At 37.1% G+C, this 14748-nt stretch overlaps 1 protein-coding gene across 4 annotated transcripts in view; it reads right to left on the bottom strand.

The window, feature by feature from the left end:
* Positions 1-14748, bottom strand: part of FRMPD4 (FERM and PDZ domain containing 4) — a 293507-nt gene that overhangs the window by 46287 nt on the left and 232472 nt on the right. The gene's annotated exons all lie outside the window — the stretch shown is intronic.

Below are 14748 nucleotides of genomic sequence, written 5' to 3' on the forward strand. Positions count from 1 at the left end.
TCTTTGAAATAACAAAATAGTCCACTGGTGGTGCACTATGAGCACCTACTGGGAATTCCATGGTATCCTCCCTCATATATTAGATATCTAAATGAACAGCGCTGATAAGAGCATTTTTTGTCTCCTCATTGTTAATGACATACATACAAAACTACTATAATTATTCTAAAGCAGCAGCTGAAAGAAAAGATCTCATGGAGATATTGGTAATCTGTCATGAGGAGAGTACTGTGAAGACAGCAGACAATTAAAAATCCAAATATTATTTTCTTGAAATAATTTAACTGTTCAAAAGCATCTTTCAAATACTTACACAAGGAAATATTAGAATATTTTCCTCAAGTTTAGTATTTAGTCAATAGACTATAATTTCTGTGGAATATATTGAAGAGTAAGATAGGAAAATATTTTTAAAATGTACAGTACAGTGCAGTACTATTCAAAGAAGTTATTGCACACTGCCCTTTGATAAAACATCATCTTTCTAATCAGGGGATTAGTAAATAAACTGTTGCTTAAATAAAAAAGAAGTTTTAGATCAGTAAATTTATCAGATTAAGGCAGTCGTGCCATATTCTTGACCACAATACAACCAAATCAAATTATCACTTTTTCCTACTGTTTCTGACATTCAGAGGTATAATTGCCAAAACAGAATTTCAGTGCAGAAAAAAAGAAATAGTACTGAAATACACTATAAACTGTGTATGTTCAGTATTGTGTACCAGAAAAGTAACTCTGTATCATTCCGTATTTGACTTCCACTGAAAAACCAGGTCATGAACCCCAGTGAAATAACACACACCTCAAAAAACCAAAAACCAAGCAAAACACCAATCAAATAAAAGAAAGTGAAAAATAATTTTTTTAAAAAAAAGTCATGGCCTGCGTAGCATCAGTATCTGGTGAGGCTGCAAGTCAGAAAACATCCAGCTGTGGACAAGCTTTTGAAAGGCTCTGTGCAGCACTAAGTGCAGGTAGACAGAACACAGGCATGGGTGACAGTGGACAAGAGCTCAAGAACAAAAATTCACTGCTGTAAGAGAGAGCTACTCATTTTTCCTCCTTCCTGGAAAATTTACATCTGGTAGAAAGGGCTGGTAGTCCCAAAGGAGTAAGTACAGCTTATTCAACCCCTCAAAGTCCAGATTTAGTTATGAGATAGAGCAGTTTTGCTACTCTCATGCACTCACAGATCGAAGACCAACACACAACTTACATCTGACTTCATCCAAACTTTCTGGCTGAGTATTGTTGGTAGATGTTTTGTAAAGGCCTTATGTTGTGCTTGAGCTATAGCACATCTTTCCAAACAGATACTAGTTTATAATTTAAAGACTTGAAATGATGAGGAACTATGAGGAAATACCACAGCTTTCTCTGTCTCTTATCTCTCACAGTGTTATTAGCTGTGGTTTCTTAGGACTAGACTGGACTTTTTATCAAGCTGAAAAATACCTGCTATCCCAGTTTGTCCTTGTTCAGGTAAACCTGTCTTGATCTGCCCTGCAGCAACCTAACTAGGCTGAATTTCTTATGAATCTCATAAAAGGGGAAACTTGTGGTTAATTTTTGCTGCTCTTCCCAAACTACATCCAATTACCAGCACACTTTCAGGAATGGACAGCGCTGCAGACCTTCTAGGGTTATATATAAAATTTATATTGCCTCCCTACTCCCACTTGATATTCTTATTCTTTTTATATTCATTTTATATTCATTCTATTAGCTACAATGTACTGCTCTTAAAGGTCAGATTCAATGAATTATTTAATGCCATGGCAAGCTGAGGCACGAACTGCTGTATCTTAACAGTCTCTGGTAGTTTCACCCTAGGCTGAGCTTCGTTATGTGAGCCAAGGGGATCTAGAGAGGAATGGTCTTGACACCAGCTTTAATCCACTTTCTCTGAGCAACAGGCACAGTCACCATGCACTTCACCTTGGCCAGCCTTCTTCTGAAACAAAGTTTTTACTACCAGAGGCCATATTCAACACACTACACTGGGAAACAGCACCTCTCTTGTAATGCCGGCACACAACTTTCAAAGCTCCTTCCCTAAATTTCCGAACTTCTGGAATTTCACCAGCTATTGCCACTTGACAGTGGTTCCATCAGATAGAGGCGCAAAGGCCTAGGTCCAGAGAGAGTTGCAAAAATGATCAGAGTGCTAGAGCATCTCTTCTATTAAGACAGAATGAGAGAATTGGGATTCTTCAGCCTGGAAAAGAGAAGGGTCTGGGAAGACCCTATATCACCTTCCAGTAAATTAAAGAAGGCCTCTGAGAAAGATGGGGACAAACTATTTAGCTGGGTCTTTAAACAGATTTTAAACTAAGACAACTATGTTTAGAATATAAGGAAGAAATCCTTTACTTCAGGGTGGTAAGGCACTAGAACAAGTTGCCCAGAGAAGCTATGGATGCCCCATCCCTGTCAGTGTTCAAGTTTAGATTGGAAGGGGCTCTGAGCAACCTGATCTAGTGAAAGATGTCCCTGGCCATTGCAAGGAGTTTGGAACTAGATGATCTTTAAGGTCCCTTCCAATACAAACTGCTCTATGACGTGCTTATTTTGTCATCCTTAAGTACCAGCTTTGCCATGACCTCCAGCTCTGCCCTCCTGAACTCCTCAGCATCTCACAGGAAATGGAGTTCCAGTTGCTGCCTTACTTACAAAAGACTCATGATAAGAGCCTCTTCTGTAGGTGAGACAATCTCCAAAGGAATCAAATTAAGTGTATTGTGTATCTTTGGCAAAATGTACTCTCTCTCTCTTCCCCCCCACAGATAACCTGTATATCCTATGAACCCCACAAAACTAGTAATACTCATAAAATTATAGGTGTTATAAAAATTCCCTCTGTTCACATCTTTCCCCATTTCAACGTGTATTTTTCTTGTAAAAAAGAAATGAAACATGATTTTATTTCTACTGGAGAGAATCACAATGACATGGTAGAATTTACACCTTTTATTTATCACTTTTAGGTTGAGATAAAGGAAATGTTTCAAAGAAATATTTTAAAACTGTCTAAGCAACACTCCTTATAACAGCTTGGCTGTACAAACCATGTAAAATGGTCATGACAAACCATGTAAAATGTCAAGACAAGATTTTGGGTAAATGAGCTGCAGAACCTCATGATCTTGTTTCTAAGTAACTCATAAATCCCAAATCCATTATAATAGAGCTTTATGAACCATATTCCTCTCTCTCCACACATACATACAAACATGTGCAAATGCCTGCATACAAATGTAGATTATATACTGCATGCTTATGGCATGTTATTTGTCCAATAAACAGTGCTAAGTCTTACATTACCAAACTGTATCCTAAGTCTATATATCTGGGAGCATAAATTATGCAATTTCCTCTTTGTTCAAAAAACCATGGTTGCTAAAGTATGTGCTGAATTTTCTTCCTGTCTCATATGTCAGTGTGGTACAGTTCCTTCCTTAAACCCATGGCAGTTTGAATGAATTATTGATGAACTCAAGCCATCTGCTGGACACTGCAACATGACTGTAATTGGTGTAGAACACTAAGAAATTGATTCAATACTTTTTAAGGGGAAAAGGAAGCAGTATCTTTGCTAATGCAGTTGTCCTAATATTTAATTAAAGACTTTGAACACAAATAGAATGTCAGATGAAATGCAGAACAAAAGGGTATTTCTGGTCACAAAAGTATAATTTCCATGTAAAATTGAGCAGTAAGGAGAATGACACAAGATAAAAAATTAAAAAGAATATGGATTACAAATTCAATTAATTGTTTTAAATTTTTGCTCTCTTCCATCATGGATTTTTTTTTTGCTATTTCTCTTGATAAACTCAGGCAGATGATATTTTCCTTTTAAGTCTCTGGCACATTTAATGACACACAGAAAATAACACTGAGCAGAAAAGATGAAGTATGGAATGAAGATTTCAGTGTAATGACTAAACCTCATGTTTCCTATGTTTTTTATGTAATACAGATGACCTAAAGGATTTTCAACTGCTGTAGCAACCAATTTCTTCTACAAAAGAACTGCCTTTTTCACACAGTGCTTTCTGAGTAACAGTCCTGCTGAAAAGCTGAAGTGATCATAAAATGGGTAAGTTTGATGATACAAGATGACAAGACCTTTGCCTCTCCTCGAGTCTTGTTTGATTCATAAGCTGAACAAATGTGGTTTTAACTAAACCTCCAATCAAACTGAATCACTTTATTTAACAATATAGACAGTGGACTTCAGGGATTTTCCCTTGTGCAGTAAGTAAAATATATGAAGCTTTAGTCTGCATGAGGAGGAATAGGAGCTAAAAGAACAATTAACATTTCAGCACATAATATGTAAGAAATATGCCTTTGGGGAAACGTAGGCTGATGGCAATCTGGTTTTATCTCTGCAGTGTCTCCTTTGGTATTTGCAGTCTCTAGTTCAATATTCTGTTTTGGTTTCTCAGAACCAGCTTCTTTGTTTCTCAAACAAAGCCAAAGCAAGACTAATACCAACGTAATTTGGAAGTCACCTGCTTTGAAATACACCATTTGTCTTTCCTCTCTTTCCTTTGCTGCTTTCAGGAGGTTCATGAAGATTTGGTTGTGAAAAGTCAAGCAAAAAGTCAAACAGAAAATTATGTCTATGGGGAAAAAAAGCCAAAAAAAGCTAAAGTAGTAGCTAAAATACTTTTCTTACACTGCTTGTCATGTGTTGCCTGTAATAAATTACAGATGATCAACTGTCACACCAGAAATCAAGGAAAAGCTGACTAATAAATCCCAGAGAAATCTATCACATTAAGATGCCTTTTGAAGCATTCAGTGTTTTTAAAATTAATTTATTTTTAGCTATATTTATTTTCTACTAGCTTCTATTAGTTTTTGTCTCAGATTATAGAGAAACTTTTTCTCCTTTGACGTCCCACTGTGACCCAGTCATCCCAATCAGTGGTAATATTTAACTGAAGAATCTCACTTTGGGGACTAATGAGTCAGAATATGTAAAACTGTTCTCTTCCCCTTTTAACTAACCTCCTGATTGGGCATATCAGGTAGAGTTAGAAGTAGATACTCAATCTCTTGGCAATTTTGGCAGTCCTTGTTGGCTGCATTACTGTTAAAATAAAAATGTGATCTAATTCTGTGTTTAAACTTTTCTAGTCCATCAACCAACACAGAAGTCCCCACATTTCTATTCCAACTACTTTAATCCATCAACAACTAAGAGAGACTGTGAATCATAAAATTATTCTTATTGGAGGGAAATGGGAAAGAGAAAGGACTTGCTAGTGACAGTCTTAAATCTTTTGATCAGATTTTTTAAAAAGCTTCAAAGAATCCCAAAAATCAGGCCTTGCAAACACACCAAAAAAAGTCAGAAAAAAAAAATCAAAGTCAATTACACTGAGAGCCAGATCCAATTATTTTACAAAACAATTAAATCTAGCCATCTCTCAATCAAAATGAAGTCACAGAGAGTTTTACCAGACTAGGATTCAGGGAATCATATAAACAGAGAATTGCCTGAGTTGGAAGTGATCCACAAGGACCACTGAAGTCCCTGCACAAGACCACCCCTAGAATCACATCATTTGCCTGAAAGTGTTGTCCAAACACTTCTTGAATTCTGTCAGGGTCAGTGCTGTGGCCCTTTCCCTGGGGAGCCTGTTCCAGTGCCCAGCCACTCTTTGGTTGAGGAACTTTATTCTCATATTGAATCTCAACCTCCCCTAGCACAATGTCAAACCTATTTTTGTCTCTTTGCCCCTTCCAATCCAGTTTAACTATTAAGTATTCACTTAGGTACTTTCTAATTTCTACTATTTTTTGTGCTTTTTCAACTCCTTACACAAACTACAGGTTATAAGTTTCAAGCACTGGAATGCCTAAAATGTTTTTGGCAGATTGAAAGGTAACATTGCCATGAGAGAAAGAATATGAAATGGAAGTGTAGAGGTAGCCACTGGAAGTGGACCCTGATGTTCTGAGGGACAGCCACCTTGCAGACACACACAGCTTCAGGAAAGCACCATTCTTCATTTTATTTTTCTTTACAGACTAAATGTCATCTGGAAAAAAGTAAAAACTAACTCTGAGAATCAGGAAGACACAGCATCAGCATGCCACAAAGCTAGAGAAAGAAGATCTTGTCATCTTCAGAGACTCCTGAGTCAGCTTCCATTACACAATTCATTAAAATTACACTGTTATAGCAGTGGATTATGGAGTACCAACACCTTTCCATGACATTTTTCTCTGAGTAGGGTTTTACTCATTTACACTCACTCTCCTTATGTCCTTCCCACCCCAGGGAGTGCTGCTTCCACCTTGACAGGGGAAAAAGCCTGAAAACTAAAGACACTTCAAATTAGTGGAAATGTATAAGACATTGCAAATTGGTTACAGTCCTTTCACCCTTCTCTCTCAGCAGTTTAAATTGCCTTTTACCTCCTATGAACACTGGTGCATGTAAAACTGCCACCTTCAAAACAGCATTCCTTTTAAGGAGGCGATGCAAATGCCTTTCCCTCATACTATGTACCTGTAGCTGACAGAAGTCTCCAAGGGTCAACTTACAAAACCATAAAAATATCATGTTTGCCTCTCAGCTCTTGACATCACTTTTGCCATTTTTCTATCAAAATACAGCATTTTGGTATAATTCAGAGAAACTACAAGCCACTCTATTGACAATGCAACCTACATTTCAGTGTTTTAAAGAACTACTTCTCTGCCATCCTGAAGTTATTTAGGGAGCAGATAAAAGCCAGTTAATTCCTGTGATTCGTACAGCCAGCACTGGCTCAGGATAAAAGGGAATGCTGATGCTACCACTGGGAAAAGCCACATTGTGAAAGCCTTCCCAAAGCATCACAGGCCCACAACCATCATGTCTTCTCAGAAATGGCTATGTTTTGCCCTTACAATAGCTCCATTACAATACATTAGCTGATGTGTATATGCTGAATTAGTCAGCAACTGACTGGCAGGATAAAGGAGTTGTAAATTTCCCAGTGAGGGCAGACAGACACTTCTGGAAGGACAGAGTTTGTGAGTTCTGTGCATGCAGTGGTGAAGGCATCTCTGTCATCTTCCTACTTCACAGCCACTCCATGCTGGCAGCCCTAGGTGCATGGCACAATCCTCTCCTGTCAGCCTATACTGTTCTGCAGAGTCTGGCATTTCCCAAACTGCTCCTGAAACTGTCTCTGGCTTGTGTTTCTCCCCAACTTCTACTTTCTGCAGATTAAATTTCATAGTGAATACACCTGTGTAAGTATAGCTGTCCTGTTGTAATGTCTTCAAGGCATCCACAGAACATTCAAATACAAACAGCAAAATGTAAAGGGCTGGCTTGCCCAACATTGTCTTGGAGGATTTGGAAATGTCACTTCAAAAGAGACATATAGTGCATCTGGGAAGGAGAAACTTTACAATTGCAGTAGTTTGACACCTACTCTCCAACCCTCCCTACCACAAACACAGGACAGGAGAGTTTTAGCTACCTCCTGCTACATATTCCAACCAGATGTAATCCTTTTATGCATGAGGCTTGAATAAACAGTACAAAGAAGGATAAACATCTATTGCAGAGCATGCAATATAAAGGTAATTCATCACATGGAAGCATTAATTCATAATAAACTCAAATCTGGGTGTTCGTTTGAATGGCTTTACATGGAAACAATTACTCTGAAACATTCACATCAGTGCATCTGGCTTTAGAGCAAATCTTCCCTTTGGACAAGCCAACGCTTTTGTTTAGTTGGATGAGAAGCAATAAGCTTGTCAGAACAAGCTAATGAGAGTAACATTTGCTGGTTCACATCTGAAGAACCAATCAGTACAGTTACTTGTGTTTTGGGCACAGCTGTTCCACATCTCCATTCATACCCTCGCATTCCATAAAGCAACTTGTTAAGGAACAGCTGACCTGAAATTCATCACGGCTGACTTCTTTTTCTAGAGAACAGAGTGAGATGATGACACAACATTTCAAACAGATGACACATCAAGCCTTGAAATTTCAAAAAAGGGCCTACACTTGCTGACTCTGAGAGCCATTCAGCATGGTTAACACAAAAAGAAAATTAAGTTTATACAACAAATAAGGATCTCAGCACTCAGAACATCTGAATTATCAAGGCCAAACCTTTCTAAACCATATCAGTCAACTTTCTGCTAAGAATAAGCAAGGATATGACACTGCATGCTTTGAGAGATATGATGGATTTAAAAGAGAACAATGTCCATAATTGTTATTGATTTTAACAATAACAAGTAATATCTCTGTACAGCTTTCAGCTCTTACAGGCCTTTGGAAAGGTGGGCGGGCATTTCTGAAATGTTACTGAAGATTGGTAATTAAAATCTGGAGAAATTGGAATTAGCCTTCAATATATTAGCTCAAGAACAAGCAGCACCACAACAGCCCAGAAAAGAAGATAAATGAGATAATATTAAACGTGTGCTCTCACAGATTCAGAGCTAATTTGAAGTATGATCCAGTTATCTCTGCACTACATGGCAGAAACACCTCAAAAGATAGAAGATACATATCTAACAACACCCCTCAAGACAGAGAGGAACTGTCTTCTAATATCCTTACTCTGAGCTCCCAGAATGGGCTAGCTGATCAGATGTAACTAATTAAATGCCCTGACAGAAAGCTTATCTCCAGTGATGGCACTTGTAAAACTCTTACAGATCACTTGGTCCAACATTTTGTCCCTTTGTTCACCATTATGTGTTTAAAACCTAAAACACTAGCAGTTCATCAATCAGGGCCTGACACAAAGTGGGTACAGCCTCCAGATTCATATACTGAACTGGGAGTGTAATGGAGTACCTTCAAATTAAAATGTGTGCATGACTGGTTTTTTTAGAAAAAGCAGTTTTCAAGGTTCATGGTTGCTAAGCAGTATCATAGTTAATCGCTTAATATGCTTGGTTTTTTCTCTGTGATGTTGATGAAGAAAGAATAACTTTAATAGTAAGTCCACCAAAATTAATTTATCCAGTATAAGAATCTATATAAACTACATCCAGAAACATTTGAAAAGCAGCATTTTCAGCTGCTGTGAGATGATGATGATGACAGGCACTGTCACTGAGCTCCCTTTTACACTTGCATTTAGCTCTGAGGATGCAGAGTAGGAATAGTGGTTCCCTGACATACACAGAGTCAAATGGGAGTGACAGAATCCTCATTCATTTCACAATGATGGTGAGGAGGGTCAATATTGATTAAATTCATGTTAGCACTTAAAATGCAACATGCTGCCTAAAATCCTGGAGGGTTCCTTCTCTCCAGTCTTATGGTAATACACAATTAAACCATAAATTCTACTGCAGAATTGAAAGAATCCTCTAGATCCTCTTGATGAAAACTTGCTGTGACATTAACTTGCCAGAGTTATTTCAGAGATGTTTTTGAGTCATTTCTCTTAAATAGAAAATAGAGCCAACAAAAAATAAAAGCCCTTAATGAATGTCACCTTTTTTCATTTCTCGCTTTGCAATTTAAGTATTTTAGTGAATTCCAGAGGATATAAAATACTGATTTACTGCTGTTACAGTTGCAAGGAATGGACTAATTTAGCAACATAGAAGTCAGGTTTCTACTTAAAAATACTTTTCTGCTCTTCTTCTTTAGTCAATAAAGCTTTCTGCAACAGGCTAGTTTTTCCAAAATAAGTGTTTCAGATGGATTACCCTCTTCAGATGCCAAATTCTCCTGGATGGCTGCCTGGATAACTATTTTAATTAAAGTGTGAACAAAGTACCACTACCATGCCACTACTCACTTTTTGATTTATGGAGTAAGCAGTACACTTGTGTGTCACTTAAAATTTCAGTAAAATACCTTGCTAAATAAAAACACAGCTTATGCAAGTTGGGATCCTGGTAGACTAATGCCTACTCAGTGCAATCTAAGAAAAGCAAGTGATCCATATTATAGGAGTTGCCTATGAACAGCTAATAAGGTAAATTACTTGTTAGATGTTTTTCTTTGTTTCAAAAAAAGGGTTGGTTAAGCTGATTCTTAAACAGGTAAAAATGTAACATCAACCAATGATAATAAAATACATGAACTTCTGAGCAACCAATTATCTATACTGTACATTAATATACTTTCTAATACGTCAGTGTTGAATTGTTGCTCACCTTCATATAAGGAAAAAATTGCTCCATTGTGCCATGACTTTAATGTTATCTCAAAATACTTATTGTTAAGTATGTGTGAAAAGCTATAACTCACAGAATCTGTATCAGCAGCAAAATAAACCCAACATAAATAGCTCCTCATAAATTTTGAACTTACTGCACTTCAAATACATCCTTTGTATTCTGTTTGCTTGCTACTTGCCTTGACTTGAAGCCTACATTTATAATAGTGATCTTGTTTCTTCCTCTTTTTTGAAGTTCTGTAACTGTCTGTCTTGAATGGAATTCATCTTGACCACAGCCTCAAGTGACTTTCATAAAACTGACCATTCTTTGCAAGGGAAACCATAAATATAACTTCTGAGTTTGTGCTGGAAATAGCTCAGGAGAACAAAATATGGTGCAAAAGCCATTAAACAGCACCCAGAAATAATGAGTCCAAATGGATTTTGTCTTCAAACCATACTTGATTCATATTTCTGCAACCCTGGCTTTCAAAGGACAGCCTGAACACTAATTAAGTGTTGCTGGTAAAGCAGAGCTGAAATAATTCAATGGATCAGACCGACCTACCGGGGATATTTATAATGAATATCGCTGATAATCTCCAGACCTAAGACTTCCTGGGATACAAGAGTGTCCCTCATTCTTAAAAAACAAACCAAAATCTCTCACCAGGTTCCTGCTCAGTATGCCCTGGAGTCAGCAGAAGTGGCTGTAAGAGTTTTCTACTTAAGGAAGATTATTTTCAGTAATGAATGTTTAAAAAGCCCACACATAATTAAAATATTACAATGTAATAAAAGCCAATAGGAAAACTTCTGTATTATGCATTTAACTTATTGAATTTTCCTGTAGTAAAACCATTATAAAAAAGGGACTTTCTTGAAAAAGCAGTCTATCTATTTCTTATCCTGTAGGAGTAACAGTTAGATAATAAATTTGAAGCTCTTAGGAATAGGGCTGAATAAAAAAAAAATATTTAAAAGAAATTACTCTGATTTATTTTGTGGGAAATTTAGAAATAAAGCTAATTTATTGCTTAGGGATATGCTTTTCCCTAACAAAAAAAAAATTTTATTGACATTTTTTCAATTACCCTGTTTGGTGGATGTTTGATTGTTTTTTTTAAGATAGACTTTTTTAAAGAAAGCAGAAATTGCCTCATCTATTTTCTTTTCCTTCAAGCTCTTAACTCTTTTCATAAGTTAATTTTCCGACAATGTTTTATTGGAAAACAATTAAATATTGTGTTTAATTAAAAACTCTGTTTAACATTCAAGGTTGACTTAACATCTAACATTTATGTGTATTTTAAAATTCTTTGCATGAAATTTAAAAGACCATGCTGAGAAAATAACCTGGAAGAATCTTCCAAAACACCTCAAAGCATATTAAAGTGTCTATCAGGTTAAAAAACTCTTGAATATTCAACATATCCTTGAACATTTCAGGGATAGGGCATCCACAATTTCTCTGGAGAGCTTGTGTCCCTATTTCACCCTCTGCACAGTTCCGACAATGTTTTATTGGAAAACAATTAAATATTGTGTTTAATTAAAAACTCTGTTTAACATTCAAGGTTGACTTAACATCTAACATTTATGTGTATTTTGTTAGGAAGTTTTGGGCTTTCCTATTCCTGGTGAAGTTTGAGGCTCATCTGGTTGTGAAATCTGCCTTTTTCTTTTCTTATGCAATTTGGTTTTTTTCTATTTGACATGCTATGATCTTTATATCAGTATTTTAAAAGTAGATTAATTTTTTTCTACACTCTCTACAATTATTATGACAAATTGTTGACTTTACAAAAAGCTTTGAGGAAAAGCTGCATAAAAATAGGCACTGAATTTCACATTAATATAAAATATACCTTGTTATACCAAATCAGCAAGAGACCATAGGAAAAAAAATAGTGTTGGAATATCAATTTCTCATTAATGTGCTGCAGTGACCACAAGATAGTGCAGTTTAACATCCTGAAGAAAAAGAGGAAGAGGATTCCAGTCTAAAATCAGAGTGCAGCTTGTTCAGGGCACTGGCAAGCAGGGCCTTTTGGGATGCAGCTCTGAGAGGCCAGAGCCCAGCAGAGCTGGGTTATCTTCACAGAGAGCCTCCTCCAGGTGCCAGAATAGTCTATTCCAACCTGCAAGGAAGCAGGCAGGCAAAGCAGGACCCCAGGGTGGCTCCACAGCCTGGACAAGACCCAGTGCAAAATGGAAAGAGACCAGAGATGGAAATGGAGGCAGGTTACCCAGGAGAAACAGAGAAGCTGTTCCTGGCCAGGCAGGGATGAGGTTTGCAAAGCTCAGTTGGCACTGAAACTTATCCAGGATGGATGAAGGATAACAATAAAGGTCTCTACAACCATAATAGCAGTGAAAGCCAAGGGAAATACAAACTTACAACTAAATTGTGTGGGTAACCTGATAAAGGATACTGAACAAGCTCAGATGCTTGATGCTTTCTTGGCTTTGGCCTTTAGTGGCAAGGTCTGCCACCCTGATCCCTGAACTCAGTGACAGAATTTAGGGAATGGAGGCAGACAAAGGCTGAATTAGGGATTGCTAAGGTAAGAGTGACACACACAAGTCCATTGTCTTGTTAAACAGTTAAACTGATGGCTTTGCATGAAATTTAAAAGACCATGCTGAGAAAATAACCTGGAAGAATCTTCCAAAACACCTCAAAGCATATTAAAGTGTCTATCAGGTTAAAAAACTCTTGAATATTCAACATATCCTTGAACATTTCAGGGATAGGGCATCCACAATTTCTCTGGAGAGCTTGTGTCCCTATTTCACCCTCTGCACAAAGAGTTTCTAAATCTACCATCTTTCCATTTAAAGCCATTTGCCATTTATTTAAAGCCATTTATGAGCTTTAGATGGGATGCATCTAAAGCTCATAAAGTTGGCTCATGTCTTTTTGAAAGGCCACTGGTTAAGAACTGAAACACCTACCCAGTGTGGTTGTGAAATTGCCGTATTTGGAGATATTAAAGACTTGATTAGGCAAGTGCTGAGCTGCCACGTCTAACTTTGACACTACCTGGCCTGAAGCAAGAGGTTAAACTGGATGAGCTCCAGAAGTCTCCTCTCAGTTCTTCTATGCTTCTATGCTTTTGTGATTATGCCCATTGTGTAACCCATGCATTTGAAACACCCTCGCTGCTGACCACTGAGATGCTGCTCCCTGCAGGAAAACAAGATTTCAAAACTTCTCCCATGTACACTGAAAAATGCAGATGCATTGAAAAGTTGCAGATGTGTCTAATCCATATGAAAACCTTCAATTATACAGAAGAGATTCACTATTTCATTGATGTAGAGAATTGCTTATGCTGTGGTGTCAGGTGACATTTTCTAGTCATTCCAGGCATGCCCACTGGCATGAAAAGAAAGCTCTTCTTTTCAAATGCTGTAACATACAGCCTTAATATATTTCACTCCAAATTTCATTAAAGAATGAGTCTCTGTCAAAATCCCAACAGCAGATAGGTTTTGAGAGCAGAGGTAGAATTACAGTGTATGAAAAGCATCACCTAAAGCTTTCCCTGGAATGAAACAACACTTAATTTGACATTACTTATGTAGTCAATGTAATTTGGAAGGGTGACATTCTAATTGAGTTTCTCATTTGAAGGCAGACAGAGAATCAACTATACAATAATTCAGTTTGTCTCAGGTCTAATCAGTCTGCTTTCCTTGCTGTTATTACTACATATTGCTAGAAGCAGAAAATGAGATAGAGAACCTAACTTTGCTTAATATCAAAGAATCAGGGAAAGAATGAAGAAGACAATATTACTGCTTTATTGAGAAACAAAGACCTCAGAAATGAGTATAAGACCTATGTTTTGAGACATACCAGTAGTCAACACAGAGCATAAGACAGAACTGTATTAGGAGCAGGACAGTTCTTTCAGTTTAAGGAACCTACTCATCAGAAGAAGCTCTTAGCAAGTTTTGTTTGTTAGTTGCCTTGCAGGTTGACCTTTTTTAAGAAAATCTCGAAATATATTTTGTTTAATCCAACCTAACAGAGATGAAGGCCATCAGCATTATTGCACCAACTTTGGAAGTTTTCTTTCAGCTAAATCCCCAGTAAATGAGCCGTAGTTTGCAGGAGGAGTAAAACTGCTGTGGCACTTCCTGGCCAAATTTCTGTAAACAAATGTGACTTCTCAAAGTTACACAGGTAACAGTGAAAACAGTGATAGCTGTAAGTTTTGAGGAGAGGTACCTGTACCATTAAAACCTGAGCATCTCTCAGGAATCAACAAGACCCACCAATTCAGAGTTTACATCAATGGGAAGGAGAATACAGAAACAAAACTGGTATACAGCAACCAGGCTACTAGAATTTAAATTATTAATTCTTAAGTTTATTTTTTTAGTTACTTGCCATTTTTCTGTGCAATCCACTAACATTTCTTGCTACTCCAAAAATAAATACCAGGAAAATACAATTTCTCTTTTGATACTCAAGTACTTTGGAGCTATTCCTGGAAGTTTTTATACTTTTTTAGCTACCCAGATGGTATTTTAAGAGGACACTTCATTTCAATACTAAATAATTCATCAT

This window comes from Passer montanus, unplaced genomic scaffold (genome assembly GCF_014805655.1).
Source record: "Passer montanus isolate IOZ18808 unplaced genomic scaffold, ASM1480565v1 scaffold3, whole genome shotgun sequence".
NCBI lineage: Eukaryota > Metazoa > Chordata > Aves > Passeriformes > Passeridae > Passer > Passer montanus.